This window comes from Oryctolagus cuniculus, chromosome 7 (genome assembly GCF_051225735.1).
Source record: "Oryctolagus cuniculus isolate XC-2025 breed Fujian yellow rabbit chromosome 7, ASM5122573v1, whole genome shotgun sequence".
Lineage (NCBI taxonomy): Eukaryota > Metazoa > Chordata > Mammalia > Lagomorpha > Leporidae > Oryctolagus > Oryctolagus cuniculus.
The window spans coordinates 59,176,878-59,191,677 of NC_142873.1; the positions used below are offsets into that span (position 1 = coordinate 59,176,878).

The following is a 14,800-nucleotide window of genomic DNA, read 5'->3' on the forward strand; positions in this document are numbered from 1 at the left end:
TTTGAAAGTCAGAGTTACACAGAGAGAGAAGAGGCAGAGAGAGAGAGAGAGGTCTTTCATCTGTTGGTTCACTCCCCAACTGGCCACAACGGCCCAAGCTGTGCTGATCCGAAGTCAGGAGCCAGGACCTTCTTCTGGGTCTCCCACATGGGTGCAGGGTCCCAAGGACTTGGGCCATCTTCTACTGCTTTCCCAGGCCACAGCAGAGAGCTGGATCAGAAGTGGAGCAGCCAGGACTCGAACCGGTGCCCATATGGGATGCCGGTGCTGCAGGCGGTGGCTTTACCCGCTGCCTCACAGCGCTGGCGCTGCCTCCAGACCTTTGGTCATGCTGTTCCATCCATCTAGAAAGCCGTGCCAGGGAGCTCAAGGAGGGAGAGTCTCCTGCGGACTGAAGGAGTCAGAATGGACACTGAGATGCAAATGGTCCCAGCCACGTTGCAGTGCAGGCTTCTGAGCCCAGAGGGAAGGGAAGCGACGTGAATGAGGACGGCTGCAAGGGGGCGGGGAAGGAAGGAAATGCTGTTAGAGGCGATTTCTCTCATCTGACCCTCAGAGCAGTGACAGAAGGCAGACAATGCTATTTGTAGCCGATCCACAAACATCTGTTTAGTCACTCTTTCAACACAAAGCTTCTGAACACCTACTATAAGCCAATCAAATGCTGACAATAAGGGGGGGGGGCAGAATCAACATATCCCTGTCCTCAATGAGAAATGCACACAAAGGGTGAGCTCCTGGGCTGTGAGGTGCAGGCGGCTGCTGAAGCCAAGCAGAGCCTGCTAAGCCCGGTGTGGGGGCGGGGCAGGGCTTAGAGGGTGGGACCAGATTTGATTGACAATAAGACCTCCAAATAGAAGTTCGCTTTCCCTGGCGGAGAAGTCTAGAGGCAGGACTGACGTAACAGCACTTGGCACACCTCCAAGTGTCTATCCCAGTGCCCAAGTAGCTGCTGTAGTTCCAGCCATCATGTCTGCAATCCAACCAAAAAGGAGGAAGACTAAAATAGAAAGTGGAAAGGGTGGAGGTCCTAATGTCAGGAGCCTTTTTTTTTTCTTTTTAAGATTTATTTATTTATTTGAAAGGCAGAGTTACAGGCAGGCAGAGACAGAGAGAGAGGTCTTCCATCCACTGGTTCACGCCCCAAATGGCCATAATGGCTGGAGCTGAACTGACCTGAAGCCAGAAGCCAGGAGCTTCTTCCAGTTCTCCCCAAGGGTGCAGGGTCCCAAGCACTTGGGCCATCATTCGCAGCTTTCCCAGGCCATAGCAGAGAGCTGGATCAGAACTGGAACAGCTGGGACTCGAACCGGCACCCATATGGGATGCTGGCACTGCAGGTGGCGGCTTTACTTGCTGTGCCACAGTGCTGCCCCTCAGGCACCTTTTTAAGGAAGTTCTTGGGGCTGACACTGTGGCATAGTGGGCTGGGCCTCCACCTGCGCTGCCAGAATCCCATATGGGGCACCAGGTCGAGTCCCAGCTGCTCCTGTTCTGATCCAGCTCTCTGCGATGGCCTGTGAAAGCAGTAGAAGATAGTGCAAGTGTTTGGGCCCCTGCACTCGTGTAGGAGACCTAGAAGAAGCTCCTGGCTCTGGTTTCAGATTGGCTCAGCTCTGGCCATTGTGGCCATTTGAGTAGTGAACCAGTGGACGGAAGATATTTCTCTCTGCCTCTCTCTCTCTCTCTTTCTCTCTCTCTCTCTCCTTCTCCGCCCATAACTCCACCCCTGAAATAAATAAAGAAAATCTTTTTAAAAAACAAAGGAAGACCTTTCTCTCTGTCTCTCTCTCTCTCACTGTCCTCTCTGCCTGTCAAAAAAAAAAAAAAAAAAAGGAAGGAAGGAAGGAAGGAAGGGAAGGAGGAAGGAAGGAAGGGGCCCGGCGCTGTGGTGTAGTGGGTAAAGCCACCGCCTGCAGCGCCAGTATCCCATATGGGCGCCGGTTCGAGTCCCAGCTGCTCCACTTCCTATCCAGCTCTCTGCTATGGCCTGGGAAAGCAGTAGAAGATGACCCAAGTCCTTGGTCCTTGGACTTGGGAAGAAGCTCCTGGCTCCTGGCTTCAGATCGGTGCAGCTCTGGCTGTTGTGGCCAATTGGGGAGTGAACCAGCAAAAGGAAGACCTCATTCTCTCTCCTGCTATCCCTTTCTCTGTAACTCTTTCAAATAAATCAAATAACTATTAAAAAAGAAAAAAAGGTTCTCAAAATCCACCACACTACTACTTGGCATTTACCCTTGGAGTCCTAGCTACCTATAAGGAACTTGGCAAAGCCCAGTCATTTTCCCAGACAATTAAGTGTCCAGATAAACACTGGCTGGAGGAGAGGAGGAAGAAAAGGACACTGGCGGCAGCCAACAGCCTGCCCATCTCCCCAGAGCTAGCGAGGGCCCAACGGACACCTGAGGAGGCGTAGAAGTCAGCCTTGTGCCAGGCAAAGGAACTGGAGCTGAGGAGGCTCTGAGCATGTTCTCCAAGAGCTCGGCGTGCAGGAGGCGACACGCACGCTGCTAAGGCAGCAGTGATGAGCTGAAGGCCGGGCCCATCCCAGCAGCCTTCCACAAGGCACGCTGGAGGAGGTGCTGCCCTCGGTGGAAGCTAGCAGGATCTGCTCAGAGCCACAGAGCTCACAAATGGGCTCCGGCTCAGCTCTGTCTGACAGCTAAGCCCAGGCTCTTTCTCAGGGAAATGATGGGGCCTGAAATATGCAAGTAGTTCAAGCTGGCATAGGCTCACGGGCAGTTCTGACATTTCTCAGGGCTGTAGTTGCTCAAAGTGTGGCTGTCATGTGGGAGTGCGAGACCTTCTGAGAAACTGGGAACACGGCTTTTGGTACTCAGAGAAGAGCTTTCTTCTCTATACCCTTCTCTCTTTAAAAAAAAAAAAAAAAGCATTTATTTGAATGGCAGAGTGACAGAGAGAGGAAGAGACAGAGAGAAGCTCTTCCATCCACTGGTTCACTCCCCCAAATGGCCACAATGCCCAGTGCTGGGCCAAGCTGAAGTCAGCACTCTGGGACTCCATCTGGGTCTCCCACGTGGGTGACAGGGCCCCAAGCACTTGGGTCATCCACTGTTGTTTTCCCTGAGTCATGAGCAGGGAGCTGGATCAGAAGCAGAGCAGCTGGAACCTGAATCAGCTCTTGCATGGGATGCCTGCCTCATAAGCAGCAGCTTAAACCATGGCGCCAAAACACCTCTATATCCGTCTTTTAACATTATTTATTTGAAAGAGAGAGAGAGAGAGAGAGAGAGAGAGAGGTCTTCCATCCACTGGTTCACTCCCCAGTTGGCCGCAATGGCTGGAGCTGTGCTGATCCAAAGCCAGAAGCTTCTTCCAGGTCTCCCACGTGGGTGCAGGAGCCCAAGGACTTGAGCCATCTTCTACTGCAGAGAGCTGGATCGGAAGTGGAGCAGCCGGGACTCGAACCAGCACCCATATGGGATGCCGGCACTGCAGGCGGCAGCTTTTACTCACTGCGCCACAGCGCAGGCCCTCTATATCCTTATCTGTACTCACAATCAAAGTGGTTTAAAGTATGTGTGGAACTGCGAGGCACACCGTAAGCACAAGGTCGTCCTTCTCCTCATTCTGGAGTCCAGCCCTCTGCCAGGACAGCAGCACCAGGAGACAAAGCTCAAGTCCCTGGAAGCAGTGGGGGCTGATAGTCTGAGCTTGTCCCAAACTTCAGTGGCCGTGGGGGTGGCAAGAGAGCCCAGCCGGCAGACATATCTCAGGAAGATATTCTGGGCCCAGGGAACAGTTTGTGCAGAGGCGTGGAAGCATGAGAACCCATAATAGCTCGGAGAAGGTAAGCGCTCCGGCGCGAGAGGAGGCGAGCATGGCGCGTGTGCAGGAAACGAGGCTGCAGGGATATTTTGGCTCCCTTTATGGAGCGCCTCATCTGCCACCACAAGGCACACAAAGTGAGGGTGCCATGCTCTCCCAGAGAGGGTAGTGTTACACAACAGCCAAGAGACATCCAGCTGGAAATGCACATGGGCTCTTGATTCACAGTAAAGCTGAGGAGTTGGGATTTTAACTTGTAGGCCTAAGTTTGGGGTTTTTGTTGTTGTTGTTTATTTTATTTTAATTTTTTAGAGGTAGATGAGAGAGAGAGAGAGAGAGTGAGCGAACTCCCAGCCCGTCTACTGGTCCACTCCCTAAATGCCCTCTATCACCCACACTGGTCTGGGGCCATAGCCAGGACCAGGAACTCTCTCCAGGTCTCCCGTGTGGGTGGCAGTATCTCAATCACCTGGGCCATCGCCCCTGCCTCCCAGGGTCTCAGTAGCAGGAAGCTGAGTCAGGAGGTGAGCTGGGAATCGAAGCCAGGCACTCCAATGGCGGACACTGGCATTTTAACAAGGAGGACAATGTGCACCCCTGGGGTCCACATGGAGGCCAGTAATGGCATGGCCCTCTGTGCACAGTGTCTCTCACCCTGACAGCCATGGGGCTGGGACATGTTGATACGCTGTCATCAGAGGGCCTTCCTACCTGCCTGCCACTCACCCAGCAAACTGTGACTGAGCACAGAGGCCTGGACACAGGGACTTTCCCTCCTAGGTTCCCCACTTGGTGTAGCACCAGCCATAAAGTTGTGTCAAGTTTGTCAAGAAATAACATCTGGGGCTGGTGTTGTGGCAAAGCGGGTTAAGCCGCCACCTGTGATGCCAACATCCCATATGGGCGGCAATGTGAGTCCTGACTGCTTGGCTTTCCAATCCAGCTCCTTGCTAATGGCCTGGGAAAGCAGCGGAGGATGGTTCAAGTGCTTGGGCCTCTGCACCTGCGCAGTCTCCTGGCTCCTGGCTCCTGGTTTTGGTCTGGCCCAAGCAGGGCTGTTGCAGCCATTTGGGGAGAGAACTAGTGGATGGAAGACCTCTTTCTGTTTCTCTCCCTTCCTCTCTGTAATGTGCCTTTCAAATAAATAAATCTTTAAAAAGGAAATGACACCTGTGCTCCCGGACAGACATTATTCTGTGACCCCTCCCAACATCATGGAGACTGACCATCCTTGCATGCTGTCCTGTGGCCTGGGCAGTGACCACATCAGCAGCACACTTTCAGACAGGAATTAGGGTTGCGAGAGGAGCAGCAAAGGCCTGAGCCCCCTGCCCTCGACCCAGGCACCTCCAGCCACTGGGATCTGTCTGGTTCTTTGGGAAAAGATCCCCAGGCAACCCTCCCTCCAGCTCCAGACCAGACTCCCCTCTGCCCAGACCCACAGTGACTCGGTCTCTGGGGAGGAAGGTGTCATGCTTGCTTCTCTCCTTGAGAGAAAGGAGCCCAATTCATTCTTGTCCAGGCAGCATAATAAATAACCTGCCCCTTTTGGCAGGGAGTTTATTAGAGACTGATAGGACATTTAACAATAACTGGGGGGCTGTGATTTATTAGGTAGGGAGGTTCATGGCGTCTCTGAAGACAGAGAACATGGAATTTAATTGATAAAGTGGCTGTCGCAGCAACGAGAAGCACTCAATAGAATATGCATTTGAGGGATTCTCTTCTGAGCTGTCAGGGAGGGTGTCGGTTCATCACGTTCTGCTCCCAAGGCTGGTGCTGACTGCTGGATATCCGGTGGGGAGGGGCACACCTGTCAGCTGTCTGGCCCCATGGAAGAACTGGAAGAACGCAACACAAAGGGTTGCACCGCCCTCAGCGCCCAGGTCTCCGCTGGAAGCCTTTGTCTGCTGAGGGAGCAAGAGTCGCTGAGCACCCCATTTCCTGAAAAGGGAGAGAGACGAAAGGGTTAAATGGCCTGGAAGGGGGATTTGTTCTGGGATTCAAAACTTACTAACCCTCTGCGCCAGGGGCCACCCCACCCCTAGCCCCCACCGCCGCCGCCGCTACGCCCTCCAGCCGCTGACCTGCACGCGGACACGCACCACGGCGCGGTGACCCGCGCACCCACACAGCCTACCGCCTGCCCGCAACGCCTGGCTCGGGAGGCAGCTCTTCCTGTCACTGAGCAGAGCCACAGAAGCCCAGATACACAGAGCCTTACCCTGTTACTCTCGCGGTCCCTCAGATCTGGCGACCCCAGAGTCCGGGCTGAAAGCGCGGCCGTGAACGCCTGCGGTCCGCACCCCCTCCCCGGGGTTTATCTCCCAGGGTCATCGGCGAGGGCTCGGCTCTGTCCTCGGGCAGCCTCGAGCTCTCACAAGGCAGCTTTCGTTTCTGTGCAGCCCGCGGCCCGGCTCAGCCTTCCCCAGAGCCATGTAAGGCGTGGTGCAGAGGGGCCGAGCTGCCTCCCTCCTTTGATCCTCCCGTATCTATTCTTAGGTCCCGGGAGACTGGTCTCTGCCTCCTGGTTCCCTCCGGGGAGAGAGAAAGGGAGGGGGCAGGCCACAAGAAGTAATTGTCACTGCCTAATCTGAGCCTCCGAGGTGACACTGAGGCACCCCTGAGCGGGATGGAGACAGCAACTGGTTTGATTAAATCAAACCTCTCCTGCAACCTTGTTAAATTAAACTGACAGGCCCAGAGCTCGGGAGGGAGGGCTGCGAGCTCACAGGCTGGGGTGGGGGTGGGGAGGAGGGCTCCGTAAGAAGATCAGCCTGTGGCGCATCAGCCTGCCCTGTCCCTATTTGCTGCCTACTCCAACTGAGATGAGATTTATGGATGCGAGATGCTTAAGGACCTGTCTGCTGCCTCCCCAGGAGGCTTGGCAAATTCGCCCTGGCCCTGCACTGGCCTCCCTCGCTTTTGGAACTGAGCTCTTGACATTTCAAAGGGCCTGCAGTGCACGGAAGGCTGGTCTCGGCCAGAGAAGCCGAGGCACTAGACGGTGCAGGGCCCCGTGTAGTCAGTGCAAGAAGCCAGGTCTCAGGCATCGCAGGTCTGGCACTCCCCACCTCCGACATTACACCATATGGCACAACTGCCTAGATTCAGTCCCTGGAGAGCTGTCTCGGCTTCCACTCCCTGGAAATGTAAACCACACAGCTTGCGTCACGGGCCATCAGCAAAACGCCAATTCCCGAGCGGCTCGGGGCAGCCCAGCTGCAAAGCACACAGCTAGAAAGTTCTCGAGGCCACGCTCATGTCCTCCTGTCACTCTCCCACAGTCCCTTGCCCTTCCAACTCATTTCCACTGTGCCTAGTTACAGTGAGGGGTGGGGAGAGGTGGGAGGGAGATTGCCAGCAACACCAGCAAACGGCAACAGGAGAAGAACACCGATACCCTGCTGGCTCGCTCACCTGTCACCCAGTTCCTCACCTGCCAAAGCTAATTTTCCACTCAGCAGTGGGTGAGAGCTCATCTCAGAGTGTCTGAGCCACACACGCACGCACACACAATGACACGCAGGGCCATTGTGAATAGCACGCCTTTCATGAGATGCTGTTCCCACTTTGGACACAGGCCAGTGACGTGCTTATTGACACAGCCACCCACTTTATTTATTTATTTATTTATTTATTTATTTATTTATTTGACAGGTAGAGTTACAGACAGTGAGAGAGACAGAGAGAAAGGTCTTCCTTCCATTGGTTCACCCCCCAAATGGCTGCCACGGCCAGTGCTGTGCTAATCCAAAGTCAGGAGCCAGGTGCTTATTCCTGTCTCCCATGTGGGTGTAGGGGCTCAAGCACTTGGGCCATCCTCCACTGCCCTCCGGGCCACAGCAGAGAGGTGGACTGGAAGAGGAACAACCGGGACTAGAACCTGGCGCCCACATGGGATGCCAGAGCTGCAGGTAGAGGATTAACCAAGTGAGCCATGTGCCGCCCCCCCCCTTTTTTTTTTAAAGATTTATTTGAAAGGCAGAGTTACAGAGAGAGAGAGAGAGAGAGAGAGAGAGAGAGAGAAAATCTTGCATCCACTGGTTCACTTCCCAAATGGCCACAATGGCCAGGAACTTCTTCCAGGCCTCCCACGTGGGTGCAGGGGCCCAAGCACTTGGGCCATACTCCTCTGCCTTCTCAGGCACATTAGCAGGGAGCTGGACTAGAAGTGGAGCAGCCAGGCCTCAAACACACACCCATATGGGATGCCAGTGGTGCAGGCAGCAGTTAACCCATTACATGACAGAGCCAGCCCCCAACCATTCTGAATCTCTTTTCCTGTAGAGGGGACACTGGGTTGGGGACATAGATAACAGGGGTGCACACCAATTACTAGAGCACAGCTGGGAACTTGCTGGACCCTGCGTGCTCTCAAGGCACACGCATCACACTCAGTTAATGGCCGGAGCCTGGAGGCAGGGAGCAGAAGATGGTGGGAAGGAGGAGAGAGAAGCCAGAGGCTGGGGAAGAGGGCTGGCGGGAAGAGGATAAAGAACTGGAAATCCCACCAGGGAGAGGATACGGATGAGGGGTCTCTAAAGACTCCGTGGGAAATGCGTGATATGAAAGAACATGCATTGATTCCACAAGTGTTTTTGTAGCAAGATAAACTTGTCTTTGAATTCCATTTTCCATGAAATTTCTGAAGTAGCCTCATACACGTGCCAAAGCCGTATCATTATGCACGCTCCTGTGGTTACCGTGCAGGGTGTGATCCTCGCTCATGACCTGAAAAGCAGAGGTCAGTGGCAGTTAGACAACCACCATTGGTCCCCTAAACCCACCCTTGCACCCAAACTCGACCTCTTGACTCCGTCTACCCGGAATCAACTCCGGCCAACGTGGGGAGGACGGGATGGAGGTCTCTCAGCCTGGGTCCCTGCTGCTAGGTCTGACCTGGAGAAATCCACTTAGAATTTCTCTGCTCTATACTGTCCGCACCTGGGCAGGAAATGCAGACTGTTAGAGTGCTGAGACCTGAAGAGGACGAATGACTTGTTCAAGGCGACACAGTGACGGGGCGGGAGGGGAATAATTCAGCGGGGGTGGGGTGGGGTGGGGGGTGGGGCTAAAGTCAGAGACAGTCCCATGCCGCGGCTCCAACACACCCCTCCATGTGACCCCAAGAGAGTTACTGGTCCCTCTCTCCTTCCCCACTGCAGAAAAGAGGAACTGGAGCAGCATTTGGCCAGGATTTGGGGAGAAAGAGTGGCTGACGCGAGGAAAGCCTTCGGTATATGTTAGGTCAGGACTATTTTTAGTGCTAGACTGGAGGTTCAAACGCCTGTCTTCTCTTCTGGTCTGTCCTTGAGGCCACGTGTACTGATTATCTACAACGTTCTTTTCAGCTGCAAAATTCTATGATTCTAAGAAAAATTAAAATGCAAGTTATTTCCAAAAACCCTCCAGGCAGACACACAAGACCATTTAGGGGATTTATTATTCTCCCTCCATTGCACCAGTCACTTTGTATGGATGGTGATTCATGGGGAGTTATCACATCAAAGCAAACCTGGCCAACGCTGGGGAGGTGGTGGTGGGTGCAGAAACCCCAAGTCCTTCGCCTGCACAGCCCCTGTTCTGCAGTGGGCGTCTTCATCTGCTCAGCAGTGACAGGGTGTCCTCGATGTCTGGGGACCTGAGGCTTTCTCCTGGTGCAGACCCGCCACAGCCCCACCCTCAGAAACCCCAGGCAAAGGGTCCCACCCTTCCAGACAAGCAAAAGCCCTCCTGGGCTGTCACCTTTGGCACCAGCTGCTCTGCAGGTCTCCACCGTGCCCCCGGCTGACACCCGAGCAAGGCGACGAGAGTTCTGGAAGAGTCTCAGGAGCCATACTGATGAGCGCAACTGTGCAGCGAGGCAAACCTGACCCGGAGCCTCTTTCCCCTCACTGCCTGGCCTCAGGAGAAGGAGCAGGTAGCCTTTCTTTCCCTCATGCTAACAGGTCTCTGGCAGGCTGCCAGGCCCTGGGACTTGCTTGCAGGTGCGGAGATTGCCGAGTGGTTTGTGACAAAGTGAGCTTGTGCTCGGAGCTGCAGGCCTTGGGGAGGCTCCCGGGAGGCCCACGTGGGGCCCCTAGGGAGTCAGGCAGAGCAAGCCGCTGTCACCCTCAGTGCAGTTGGCATTTACCAGCAGCAGTTTGCCCAGATCCCATAAATATTTCCCTTTGCTCTGCCCTGACATTCTTCAGGTGTGCATTGGGGTTGAAAAATATTTGCTTTTCCAACAAATGTCTGCAAAATGGAACTATTTGCGTCCCAAATAGCAATGAGGCCATTGGTTACACACCACATGTACCAAGCCCATTGCTGCAAATCACTCCATGTAGGGATGAGTATCAGAACATAGACCAACTGTTAACTGTCTTGAATAATGCAAGTTTTCACTTAAAATTCTCACTAAATTGGTAGGTGAGCTAGCCTGGAAATCATTCATACATGAAGTTTACTCAAAATATAATGCTTTTTCTTCCCCCACTAACTCCCTCTGTCCTGCTCCTCAAAGTTCCAGCACCTGCGTAACTGGTAACCTGACCTTGACGCCCAGTGACTTTGGAGAGTGCTGGTCCAGGTCCACACGATGGGAGAAAGCGATAGCAGCTGTGTGGCTGTGGAGCTGCCAGATCGCCCTCCCTCCATGGCTCTTATCTCCTCGGTGATGTGCCAGCTCAGGGGCACATGGCTCCTGCTTCTTGCAGAGCAGGAGTGGGAGCAACGTGCCATTCTGGAAACTGCAAGCTCCTATTCCACTGCCACCCAGCCCGACCTCGTGGCCTCACTTGCTCCATCCATAAGAAGGGAGAATGACACTCTTTGTTTGAGGACACTCAAAGCTCAGGGACACTTTGACGACGAGAGCCTTTAATTCTTCCAAAGGGTTTCTGGTTCAAACCCAGAGTGGATCATCCTTTTGGAGCCTCGAGGCCTCCCCGCACACGCACACACACACACACACACACACATCCACTTCATCCTCTCTGCTGTCTCTCCTGGGGGCTGGAATCCAGGCCCCCCTCTAAGGTGGCCGGAGGAAGGTGTCCAGAGAGCTAGGAGTTGGATTCTTCTGAGAATATCTAAGTTTCAATCCAGCTCCTCCCCCACCATCCCAGTGTGTTTGTGTTTGTGTGTGTGTACGTGTGCACGCACGCACACACACACACACACACACACCCTGGCTCTGCTCGGCACCCCTGGGCCAGCCCATCAGGCACGGTCCTCTCCCTGGAGAGAAACAGTTCCGCACTGGTATCTGAACACATTCCAACAGCACGTGTTTATCTCTAGGGTCAGCCTTTCCTGTTGATGCTCAGGAGGCGTGGTGGGAGTGGGGAGGGGGAGGGGGATGCTGATGGCTGGCAGCTGCGGCCGGTGAGGGAGGAGGCCAGTGGGGACATGGCCCCGTGTCCCTGGGAAGGTGCTGCTACGATGCCGCTTCCAGGCAGTGTGTGGCTGTGCATCTCTTTCCTCACTCCAGCAGGAGCTCCCTGGCTCTCCTGTTGCTGGTGGAGTTGAGAAGTTGGGCACTGCTTCCCCCAGAGCTGACCAGGACCAGGTGGATGGGGGCCTGCAGGTGGGAGGTGTCGGTCTAGAGCCAGGAGAATGGCAATGTTTCCACCTTTGAGTCTGGGACACAACAGGTTCTGCCTCTCCCTTTGAGCTTCTTCATCTGCTGCCAGCACTTCAGCCTCTGGCCCTGGGACCAAGGGGGCCACCCTCCCTGACTTGGCACCCTCAGGAAAAGTGCCCGCCACACACTTACCCCGCCAGCTGGGGGCAGGTGTCCAGGGGCCTTCTGGGGGTTCTACCCCAGCTCTGGGCCCCTTTGAGAAAGTCTGTTCACTCCCAACCTCAGGACCTGTGAGTCCTTCATTATTTATTTTCAGCTAGATAATCTCAGCCTCCCTCCAGGCTGTTTCAGGGGGTGGGAGGGAAGAGGCTGAGCCATCTGATGCCTCTTCAGCAAAAATGAATCACTTCTCCCCAACCCCCACACCGAGCCAGGAATATTTACCCATGTTTATGTCACCATGGCAACAGGCTTTATTCTCTATCACTTAAACCCTTAAAAAGAAAAGTCAGGAGGTGGTTCTTTCTCCTACTCCTGTCTCCTGTCCTGCCCAGATGAGAGCCACCTCTTCAGGAAAAAGATGACAGAGAGGCAGAGACTGAGACACACACACACACACACAAACACACACACACACACACACGGAGCCACCGCACCTTCTCAGGAGCAAGGGAGCCAGCAGTGAGCTGCATCGTGAGGGGACTGCAGCGTGTGACAGTAATTGTCGCCTGTGGTCCTACGGGACCACAGCAGTGGCCCTCAGACTCATCCAGCGCTCTTCTGAGCTCTGCACTGCGATCACGATGCTTGGTTTCCCTCTGCTTGCCATCTCCTGCACTCAAAAGTGGGCAGAACGAGAGCTGCCTTTGCTAACACAGACACACGCCTGTTTCTCAGGTGGCATAAATACCTCCCTGGTCCTGACTACTCCACAAATGGTTGTAAGGAATGTAAGAATGCTAAATTCACATAGGTTAAAACATGAGGCGGGGGCCGGCACTGTGGTACAACAGGTTAAAGCCCTGGCCTGAAGCGCCGGTATCCCATATGGACACCGGTTCAAGTCCCGGCTGCTCCACTTCTGATCCAGTTCTCTGCTATGGCCTGGGAAAGCAGTAGAGGATGGCCCAAGTCCCTGGGCCCCTGTACCCACGTGGGAGACCCGGAAGAAGCTCCTGGCTCCTGGCTTTGGGTCAGCACAGCTCCAGTCATTGCTGCCAGCTGGGGAGTGAACCAGCGGATGGAAGACCTCTCTCTCTGTCTCTACCTCTCTCTGTTACTCTGTCTTGCAAATAAATAAAAATAAATATTTTTTAAAAAAAGAAACATGAGGCTATGGGCTGGTGTTGTGGCACTGTGGGTTAATCTGCTGCCTGAGACACTGGAGTCCCATATGGGTGCCCATTGGAGACCTGGCTGTTCCACTTCCAACCCAGCTCCCTGCTAATGAACCTGCGAAATTAGCAGAAGGTGGCTCAAATGCTTAGGTTCCTGCCACCCACGTGAGAGACTTGAGTGGAGTTCTAGGCTTCTGGCTTCAACCTGGCCCAGCACCAGCCACTGAGGCCATTTGGGGAATGAACCAGAGGACAGAGCATCTCTGTCTCTGTAACTCTGCCTTTCAAATAAATAGAGAAATCTTTAAAAAATAACAACAAGTCTAGGCTGGGAAAACAGGCCTAATGAAAGGCAAGCACATGTGTGGTATGGAAGACCTAAGTAGCCAGTCCTGCCCCGGAAAGACCACCTTCCCTGAGGATTGGGGGCTGGGGTCTCAGGAGTGGAGAAAACCAGTTACACTCGGCTCTAATGTGCCTCTCAACCTCAGATCCTCAAAGTTCGTTCAGTTTCTTGCAATTGACCATGGCGCTGGAGGCTGGAGATCTAACAGCCAGCAAAGTAAGGCCCTTCAGGCTTTCCCCCCACCTAAGGGTCCCTCTGTGGACCATATGCCAATAGCCAGGTCCTCCTTGCTATCTGAATGCCGCATAATTCAGCTTCCAAACTGGCTGCCCAGGGCTGGAACCTGCGGCTCAGGCCTCGGAGGTGGCTCCCACTGCGAGCACCCCGCGGGTCCAATAGAAAGGGGGCTCTGGGAGACTTTTTGCTCACGGCGGGGCTGGAACCCCACGGCCGGCGCAGAGACCAAAAGAAAAGGAGCTCTCAGACTCTCCTAGCCGGCTTGGGAAAGACCCCCGCAGCTGCCCCCTGCGGCTGTCGAATTTTCCAACCTGTGCAGTGGCCCAAGCATCGAGCGACCCCGAGGAAGAGCGAGGGGCCAGAGGGGAGCGCAGCGCCTGCACCTCGGCTCAACGAGCGGCCCCCGAGGCGCAGGCTTCGGACCGCGTCACCTGAGCCACCTGCGCCTCCTCTTCCTTTACCCGTCGGCTGCTGCCCCACTGCCTGGCCTGCGGTAACAGGTCAAGTGGGCGTTCAGCAGGACCGCGCAGAGTCCTGCTTCTAAAGATCTCGCTCTCTCCCCTCCCCATCTCCCACTTGCCCCCCCCCCCCCCGCTAGCACCAGTGACGCCTTCGCCGGACACGGATCGCAGTACCCACAGCGCCCGCAGCGCCTGCCTTCTCCCTCCGTTCCATCCCTCGCGTCCTCACGGCTCGGTTCCTCGCCCGGCCCCCAATCCTGTCCCAGGCAAACTTTCCCCTCGGTTAATTACCTCGAAACAACGCGTCGCTAATTGCCCTCGCTACTCTCCAGTTCCGCGACACCGCCCCGGGCGGGCTCGGCCGGGTGCTGCGGAGCCTCGGATCCAGGAGGGGTCGGCGGCCCCGGCCGGCGTCGCGAGTCCCGAGCCCGACTGCCCTGTGCGTCCCGCCGGAGTCCGCCCGTCGAAGCCCACGCCCAGCGCCCGGCTGCAGCTCCCGCACCTCGTGTGCTCCACCGGGCTGTTGAATGGCATCGGAGCATCTTGCGTCCCGCTGGTCTCCCGGCCTCGTGAGCGCTTGGCCCAGGGCCCGAGCGTCCGCTAGAACGGAGGACGCCCGGGCCCCGGGGAGGGCAAGGCTCCCGCACACGCTGCCCGCCCGGTGGAAGCTGCTCCGTCCCACGACCCGCCTAAATAACCGCTGCCTGAAACCGCCGTGCTGACCCTTTGACCTGTCTCCTCTTCCCGCGGGCCCCCACGCGCCGGCCTCCACCCGGGACCCACAGCCCTGCCCCACAGCCCTGCCCCGCACCGCCGCAGACCGGCCATGGCTTTGCGTTCAATGAGCCGCTGGGCCGAGGCGCCTCTCCGCTCCGTGGGTGCGGAGCGGGCTGGCAGGACCCTACACTTAGCGGCTGAGGAGGCGCCACACTCGCAGACCCTCTTCGGAAAGAAAAGAGCTCCGTGGGGAGGGGGCTTTCCTGGCCGAAGTTGGTTAACAGGTCGGCCACTCTGGCACGGCCCGCTTAGCGCTATGGTAAAACTCTGCTCTCCGTAT

General features: G+C 55.5%; 1 long non-coding RNA gene across 1 annotated transcript; it reads right to left on the reverse strand.

Annotated features, from left to right (window-relative positions):
- Window positions 1-5,317: 5,317 nt before the first annotated feature.
- On the reverse strand, window positions 5,318-13,838 carry LOC149125586 (uncharacterized). The gene is made up of 3 exons (XR_016210797.1): window positions 9,538-13,838; window positions 6,014-8,523; window positions 5,318-5,733 (listed from the first exon to the last, which is right to left on the reverse strand). It is a non-coding gene; the product is annotated as an uncharacterized LOC149125586 (long non-coding RNA).
- Between the last annotated feature and the right edge of the window lie 962 nt (window positions 13,839-14,800).